At 42.1% G+C, this 9,228-nt stretch overlaps 1 long non-coding RNA gene across 1 annotated transcript; it reads right to left on the bottom strand.

Annotated features, from left to right (window-relative positions):
• Positions 1-4,728: 4,728 nt before the first annotated feature.
• Positions 4,729-7,386, bottom strand: LOC144381152 (uncharacterized). The gene is made up of 2 exons (XR_013445861.1): positions 6,429-7,386; positions 4,729-5,416 (listed from the first exon to the last, which is right to left on the bottom strand). It is a non-coding gene; the product is annotated as an uncharacterized LOC144381152 (long non-coding RNA).
• Positions 7,387-9,228: the final 1,842 nt, after the last annotated feature.

Below are 9,228 nucleotides of genomic sequence, written 5' to 3'. Positions count from 1 at the left end.
CTGCTCAGGCTGTAAGCCCACAGAAGCTCTCAAAGGCCTGCAACCATAACCTTAGATAATCACATTTCTATTAATATTCTCATGAAGAAGATTCCAGACCCCACCAGCATGATCTCAGACTCTAGTCTTTGCAAAGCAATCCCCAGGCACGTTGAAGAATGTGCAGGATGTGGGGCACCTGGGTGGCACAGTCAGTTAAGTGTCCGAATCTTGGTTTTGGCTCAGGTCATGATCTCGGGGTTCTGGGATCAAGCCCCGCATCCGGCTCTGTGTTTAACATGGAGTCTGCTTGAGACTCTCTCTCTCTCCCTTTCCCTCTGCCCTTCCCAGGTGCTGTCTGTCTGTGTCTGTCTCTCTCACTTTCAAATAAATAAATCTTAAAAAAAAAAAAAAAGGGTTGTGCAGGATGCTGTCTCATGCATGTGCAACAAGCCCTCTTTGTTCTTCTTGCTGTCTTGCCTAATGTTGTTGCCAGTGATTCTTGGGGATGACTGGTCCTTGGACTCATCACTGTGTCCCCAACTCTGGCCTCAGAGAGGAGACATCAAGCCCTTTTGGGAGTCCAACTCGAACCTTCCCTCGATCGCTCACAGCCCCGCAATGACTAAGTTGAAATGAAGACATCTCTGAGGGGTTGGGTACAATGAAATGAACTCTGTATAATACAGAGCCTCATAGTCCTGCTCGATGTGGCTTCTCTGAGAGCTCAGATCTGCTCTGGGATCCCCCAAAGGGCTGCCTCCTGCTTCCACCTGGAGGGAATTGCCCTGCCCCCACTACAAAAATCCCAGACTGGCATCACATTTTGCAACGTCTGCTGGGGAAAAGGAAGGAGTTTCCACCCCCTTCTCATAGCCCACCTCCTCTTTGCTTCAGCCAGAATCCGCCTCTTCCCAGAATGACTGAGAGGAAAGGCTGCCCCAGCTTGTCCCCCACCCCCTGCCTGCAGATGTGATTGGCCCTCTGGCCGCAGCAGGACACTCACAACGGCAAATGGCCCAACAGCAATACCTTACTCAACAGGTCTTGATCACCACCGACAGAAGGTCACCTGCATGATTGTTCTAAGCCGGGCCAGGTCCTTCCCAAGTCTCTTCTGCAGAGGAAGGGGACCATGAAGCTATCTCGTGTCTCCCACCAATCTCTTCAACTAGTCTTCTGTGGGCCCTAGCTTGACCACACACACCACCCATACAGAGAAAAGATCCACTTATTCCAAAGTAACGACAAAGTCCGTGGAGACATACATCCTATTCATATGATCGCCCAGAGCACTTAGCTTATTTATTTCAACATCTGTATAGAGACAAACAGTGGCATCTCAGGGTTCCCAAAAGAAAGGGGTGGGGTCTCCTTGGTTCCTCGGTTCATATTTATGTTATTCAAAGACTGTCTGAAATATTTTTCCAAGAACAAAGAGTTCGTTTTTCCCAAAAGTCATTCAGAAAGGGCTTACAACTTTATTTTTTTGTTTAAGGGTTTTATTTATTTGAGAGAGAGAGAGAGCACAAGCAGGGAGGAGGGGTAGAGGGGGAAGCAGGCTCCCTGCTAAGCAGGGAGCCCAATGCGTGGCTCAATCCCAGGACCCTGTGATCATGATCTGAGCCAAAGGCAGACGCTTAACCCACTGAGCCACCCAGGCACCCAATGGCTTACAACTTTAAATCATACTTTTTCCCAATTTTTTTGTCATCAAAGTTCTAAAAAATCCCAGGGCACCCATAACATTTATTTATCTCCTACCTGAGAAAAATTGGAAGGCTTCCATGTGTCACACGTTTATAGGAAGTATTTAACCATTGTGGTTATTTGTGGATGATGATGATGTGCATTTGGAACCTCTGGCAAGTGCCTGCTGCCTGCCAAGGACCAAGAATGACTATTTTATGAGCTGCCATAATGCAAAATGCACACTTGCAGAAGGAAGCCAAAGTGCATCTCTCAGCTCCACAGCTTGCAGGGGCTTACCTGATCCCTGAATGACACCATCCTCTATTCTTTTTTTTTTTTATGCTATGTTAATCACCATACAGTATATCATTAGTTTTTGATGTAGTGTTCCATGATTCATTATTTGCGTATAACACCCAGTGCTCCATGAAGAACTTGCCTTCTTTAATACCCATCACCAGACTAACCCATCCTCCCACCCCCCTCCCCTCTAGAACCCTCAGTTTGTTTTTCAGAGTCCATCGTCTCTCATGGCTCATCTCCCCCTCTGATTTCCCCCCTTCATTCTTCCCCTCCTGCTATCTTTTACTTCTTCTTCTTTTTTTTTTTAACATATAATGTATTATTTGTTTCAGAGGTACAGGTCTGTGATTCAACAGTCTTACACAATTCACAGCGCTCACCATAGCACATACCCTCCCCAATGTCTATTACCCAGCCACCCCATCCCTCCCACCCCCCAACACTCCAGCAACCCTCAGTTTGTTTCCTGAGATTAAGAATTCCTCATATCAGTGAGGTCATATGATACATGTCTTTCTCTGATTGACTTACTTCGCTCAGCATAATACCCTCCAGTTCCATCCACGTCGTTGCAAATGGCAAGATTTCATTCCTTTTGATGGCTGCATAATATTCCATTGTGTATATATACCACATCTTCTTTATCCATTCATCTGTCGATGGACATCTTGGCTCTTTCCACAGTTTGGCTATTGTGGACATTGCTGCTATAAACATCGGGGTGCACGTACCCCTTCAGATCATCCTCTATTCTTATACTATCTGTCTGCACTCTTTTGCTCATGACTTGAACTTTTTCTGGATTAGAAACTGAGGTGTTCTTAGCAGATTCTTACCCTGGGGTCCAGTGCAGTGCAAGTCGATGAATCTGATCCCAGTTTAGAGAAAATTCCTTTTGATTCAGCATTCGGTTCAATAGCCAAGATCTTAGCTAACATTGAAAGCTGTATTATTTTATTTTTCTATAGATCAAATGAATTCCAACTCTTGGCCAATATCCTACCAGGCTTTTAATTTTTATTGGAGGGAGCTCTCTTCCCTCTCAGGATGACAGAAGAATTCAAGAATGTGAATGCTGATGGACTAAGTATCTCTAGGCTTCAGTTCATCTTGGTTGTCACTGATAGGCTTATTGCTTAAATCTGTATAGTCCCAGGAATGATCCTGCTTTGTGCCATGGCTGGAGACACTAGTTCCTAGAGAATGGCCTTTTTAGGTGCACCATAGACCTACTCTTTTTTGAAATACTTCTAGGGAATGAAGCACAGGTCCTACCCCTGTAAAGAAACCACATCTTTTTTTTTTTTTTAATGGGAAGATATTTGCAAATCACATATCTTTTTTTAAATTTTCTTATTATTAACATATAATGTATTATTTGTTTCAGGGGTACAGGTCTGTGATTCATTAGTTTTATGCCATACACAGTGCTCACCATAGCACATACCCTCCCCAATGTCCATCACCCAGCTACCCCATCCCTCCCCTCCAGCAACCCTCAGCTCGTTTCCTGAGATTAAGAATCTCTTATGGTCTGTCTCCCTCTCTGGTTTCATCTTGTTTCATTTTTCCCTCCCGTCCCCTATGATCCTCTGCCTTGTTTCTCAAATTCCTCATATCAGTGAGATCATATAACTGTCTTTCTCTGATTGACTTATTTCACTTAGCATAATACCCTCTAGGTCTATCCACACCATTGCAAATGGAAAGATTTCATTTTTTTGATGGCTGCATAATATTCCATTGTATATATGAACCACATCTTCTTTATCCATTCATCTGTCAATGGATTTCTGGGCTCTTTCCATAGTTTGGCTATTGTGGACATTGGTGCTATAAACATTGGGGTGCAGGTGCCCCTTCGGATCACTACATTTGTATCTTTGGGGTAAATACCCAGTAGTGCAATTCCTGGGTCATAGGGTAGCTCTATTTTCAACTTTTTGAGGAACCTCCAAACTGTTTTCCAGAGAACCACATCCTTTCCATTCAGCTACCAGCCACAAAGCACTTCTAAAGAGCCTGCCTCCCCAACCTACCCTACCCCTGAACACACACCATCATCTCTTCAATCGGTTTAGGCTTTAGGGGGAGAAAAAGGCCAAGAGGAGAGGTTGTTCAGAAGCTACTTCTTTAGCCCCTGAGGCAAGAGTTTTCAAAGGCAACTGCTTTCTTGGAATGAGGGAGGGAAAATACAATCAGAAAACAAAACAAAACAAAACAGTGCCTGGTATTCTTTCTGATTTCTCTAAAGTAGCATAAGTAAGACACAAATTAATATTCTAAAAAAAAATTGTCTTGCTACAACTCAATACAAGAAGAACAAGCTGGGGTCCACTGAATAAGGCTCTGCCTTAGGGGCTGTCCAGCCCTCAGGAGCCTTTTATCTGGTAGTAGATCAAACACAAATTCCTGTAGCAGAGCTGAACGTTCAACAGCTACCAGAAAGTGAAAGTGAAATTCTATGGAATCCCAGAGATGGAGAGATTCCCTCCCATGGGGGGACCTTCTGGAAGACATGATCCTTGAACAGGGGAGTATCAACTTGGAGAGGAGTTGCTATTTCTCCCAGAAGGCAGGGTACTGGGGTAAGGTGCATTTCAGGCAAGGGACAGGAGAACAAAGCCAGTGAGGTAGGAAAGTGTGATCTGGCCAAAGCTCAGGGATGCCTGAGATCTGAATGGAAGGCTCGGTTCTATTGTGGGTGGGTGAGGGGCAAGTGTGGTCACAACAGGAGCTGGGATGTGTTTCTTCTCTTTCTTCTTCTTTCTTTTTCTTTCTTTCTTTCTTCCTTTCTTTTTAAAAGATTTTATTTATTTAACAGAGAGAGTGAGCACAAGCAGGGGAGCAGCAGAGGGAGAGGGAGAAGCAGACTCCCCACTGAGCAAGGAGCCGACGTCGGGCTTGATCCTAGGACCCTGAGATCATGGCCTGAGCTGAAGGCAGACATGTTTCTAACAGCCTTATTGCAGTCCTAGTTTGGGAATGAATATTCCCAAAGAACATTGAACATTCCAATGAACATTCCCAAGAGTGCTTTGACCAATTCACAATGGCAGTATAAAGACTCCCAGCTCCTCCGCCTTACATAAAATAATGTAGACTGGGGAGTAGATGGGATAGGGTTGTGCTAGGACAGCAGGATCTGCCAACCCAGACAAGCTTTGAACAGAAATGCCTGACCCCAACCTCTTAGTGACTTGTGTCTGTCCTCTTTAGAATATGAGGGTACTTGATACCTTTCGTTTTCAGCCTTAAGACTTAGCCGGATTCTGGGACAATGGAAAAAAGCCCACTTACCTCCTATTACACAAGACTGTAATTCTGGTGGAATAATTTTGCTATGGGCTTGATGGAAGATATTTAGATATTGCAGCTTTCTTTGGAAAACACCCATGAGTCTATTTGCAAAGTCCTCTGTTTTGGAGCGATGGAGTGTTTTCTAAGTTTCACCAGGAAAAGAAGAGAAAGAAAAACGACTAGTCTTGCATTGTTTAAAATGGTATTATCGGGGGTAAAAAGGTGATGATGATTTAGTAGCTGTGATCTTTCATTCATTCTTACATTCATAAATTCAACACATATTTATCGAGCTCCTATGTGGTGGAAATCTGTTGATTTTCTGCCTACCATGTAGTCTCCTCTTCCTTCTTTCTTCTCATAACAGAATTCTAATTTTCTTTGGTGACCTCAACCCCCACACCAATGCATTTGATTTTGTGACTCCAGCCTTGACTCCAGAGGCAAACACATGACTCAAGCCAGGGCAGAGATCATACCCTAGCAAATGGGTCAGGGATGGGCATATGATGCAATCAGAGCCCATGTAGCTGGATCCCTTAACTACTACAGAGAGACTATGAAGAAATAACCCTTTATCCTACCGAAATTGAAATTGAAGTTGTAAGCCTGGAGATATTAATGCCACAAGGGTAGACTTAAGAGTTAAAAAATAGAGAGTGCAAAATAGAGAGTGCAAAACAGAGTCCTAAAAATCAGTTTGGATCCCTTGATCCACCCTTGCCTGAATACCCCCTGGACTTCACAGTTACATGACCTTGTTTTATTCAAGTCTGTGTGGGTTACATTTAGGAATTGCATTTGAACGAGTCTTATTTATTTATATATTTAGTCATTTATTATTATTTTTTTACTTTTTGTGTTTGAACGAGTCTTAATGGAAACAACCTGGAATCCTGATCTGGTGCCATAGGGTCTCATTATGAACATAGCCCTAAAAATTCTAACCCTAAATAAGAATAAAGCACAGCCCAGTCCCAACCTTTGCTATGACATAATAACTCATTGGATCCACTTGGGACAGAGAAGACCCTTCACTGGCCCATCCAGACTAAGCACCTCAACAGCATTTTTTTTTTTTTTAAACTACGACATCACAACCAGTTAACAGATTTCAGACAGGAAAGTCATAGGGTCACCATTGCGTGGGGCACCTTGTTGATTTTCTGTCCTTGCTCAATAGTTTTTCTCTTTTGCCAGAGGTCCAACGTGTCCTGAGCAGAACCGTCTGTTTTAGTTTTTCCATTACCTAGCTGTGCGTCCTTGGGCAAAATATTTCATCTCCGTTGTGCCTAAACGTCCTCATCTCTGAAATGGGGTGGGGAGAAACAATATTCCTGCCTTACCTTAAAGGATTTCTCTGAAGTGAAAATAATGTTTGATTTAAACATTTAAACGCAATTTAAAAATTTAAAAACGCAATAAAAACAAAAAGGTGAAAATGTATACTTACATAGTCCAGGCAAAACTCGTCTTTATTTTGAATTGGCCGAACGACCTTAGATACAGTGGTATGTCAGCAAATGTTGAACAGGGTCTCTGGGGGAAGAGAACTACCCTGATTTATGGCACTGACAGATTCCCACAGTGTAAACACTCCCGTTTTGATCGGTTTTCATCTACCAATCAGCTTACAGAATTCCTGAGTCTCAGCTCCCATGTGTGGACCTGCACAAGCACGACATTGCTCGGGCATACTGGTCAACCTCAACCTCACCTGCTTGGTTTCATTTATAATAAGACTTGTTTGGACAAATGCTCACTGCAGTACATTTTATCTTCGTGATGGCATGATCTCATTATTTTATATTTATCAGTTAGATGAATCCTGCATAAACTTACAAGCATACAAGAGCCGTCTTTTTGAAAGGTGCATTGCGGTGATCTATAGCTGTAATGACACTTTTTGTCTTAGGTATGGCATGGCTGGGAGGGCTCTTGGCATTGAAGGCTGACCAGTCCTCAACTGCATTAATTTCTAGTTCTATAATATTTCGACCACTCCCATGCAAGGAATTTTTCTGATCGCACTTTTGGGTAAACATCATACATATCACTATAGTGTATGGATACATAAATATAAATATTTTAAACAATCACTTCCTGAGCTTGTTTAAGGATGTCCCTCAGACCACTGATTTAGGCTTAAATCAGTGTTTGGAACCACATTCAGTAGATCTGAGTCTCTCACAGTTCCTTTATGTCTTTTTGTGAATTACTTGAAAAACAAAATGCCCCCCATTAAGCATCTGTGAGGCATGTTTCGAAGCTACCACATCTTCTCCCATCTTCACTACCCAAAAAGCTCAGTGACAACAAGGACAACATCAGGAAAGCATCAGCTCTCCTGTGGAGCAGGAGCAGAATTCTAAATTGACCATGACTAGATCATTCATTTTTCTCAGGAACACGTGGGTTTTCCCTGGGCTTTCTTGCATGTGATAAGTAATCTCTGTGAGCATCAAGCTTCTGGAAGCACTAGAGGCTTCCCATGAATGCATCTGACCAATGAACAGGGCGGAAACACTAAAATGAAAAGCGGTGACATCAGGTGACAGGTCCTGCACGGGAGGGTTACTCTTCAGCCAGCGCAGTTGACCCTGACCTTGTGCTGTTCTGTCATTTCCGGGGGGCTGAGTTATCTTGTTGGTTTTGTAAAAACAAAATGTGTCAACTGATACTTGTGAAATGACATTCTGCACATGGTTATTCATTGGAATTGTTGGTAACTGTAGAAGTCTGGAAATCATATCAAAATCCACCAACGATGAGCTAAACTATGGTACATTCATACAATAGAAAACCATGACCCCATCAGTAGGAAAGAAAGAAGGAAGTGTTGGCATTCTTATATGGAAAGCTCTCCTTGTAAGTGCACAGCCTGGACTTCAGACTGTTACCCTACTTATAAATGATAAAAATAAATAAATAAGCAAACACAGAGAGTGGTAACATAGGTTACTTTTAGAAAGGGAAAGAGAGAGCCTGGGGGCAGGAATGGGAAGAATGGTCTTTACCATATGCTTTTTATGTTGTTTGTGTTTTCTATGACAGTATGTTTCATCTCTTCACACACACACACACACACACACACGTACACATCCCCCCCCCACTTTGGTTTATTTTTTAAGATATTGGAGCTTTCAGAGAAAGACAAATACCCTATGATTTCACTCATATGTGGAATTTAAGAAACAAAACAGATGAACATAGGGAAGGGAAGGAAAAATAAAATAAGACAAAGCAGAGAGGGAGGCAAAGTATAAGAAACTCTTGATTACAGGAAACAAACTGAGGATTGCTGGAGGGGAGGGGGGTGTAGGGATGAGGTAACTGGGGGATGGGCACTAAGGAGGGCACGTGATGTAATGAGCACTGATGCAACTGATGAATTGCTCTACTCCTGAAACTAATACTCCACTGTATGTGAACTAACTTGAATTTAAATAAAATCTTGAATGAAAAAAAAATACTGCAGCTTTCCTTGGGAAACACCCATGAGTCTATCTGTAAAGTTTTCTATCTTTGAAGTGATGGGTTTTTTAAAATTCAAGAAGAGGGGCACCTGGCTGGCTTAGTCAGTAGAGCATGCGACTCGACTTTGGGGTTGTGAGTTTGAGCCCCAAGTTGGGTCTAGAGATTATTTAAAAATAAAATCTAAAAAAATTCAAAAAAAATTCAAGTATAAAAAATAATAAAAATAATTTAAAAATTAAAAAATCAGTATAATTAACATATAGTTCAGTATAGTCAAATATAACTAACATAGTTTCTGGTGTACAATACAATGATTGACAATTCTATACATTACTCAGTGCTCATCATGATAAGTGTAACTTTTTTTTTAAAACCCACTCCTTCATTGTCTTCTCCCCAGCAACAACCTCTCCACTGTCTGCCATGATAAGTATACTCTTTTTTGTTTGTTTCAAGTTTTTACTTAAATTCTAGTTA

Source organism: Halichoerus grypus, chromosome 2, assembly GCF_964656455.1.
Source record: "Halichoerus grypus chromosome 2, mHalGry1.hap1.1, whole genome shotgun sequence".
NCBI classification, from domain to species: domain Eukaryota; kingdom Metazoa; phylum Chordata; class Mammalia; order Carnivora; family Phocidae; genus Halichoerus; species Halichoerus grypus.
Note: the sequence above shows the minus strand (reverse complement) of the source record. Positions and strands in the feature narration are given on the sequence as shown.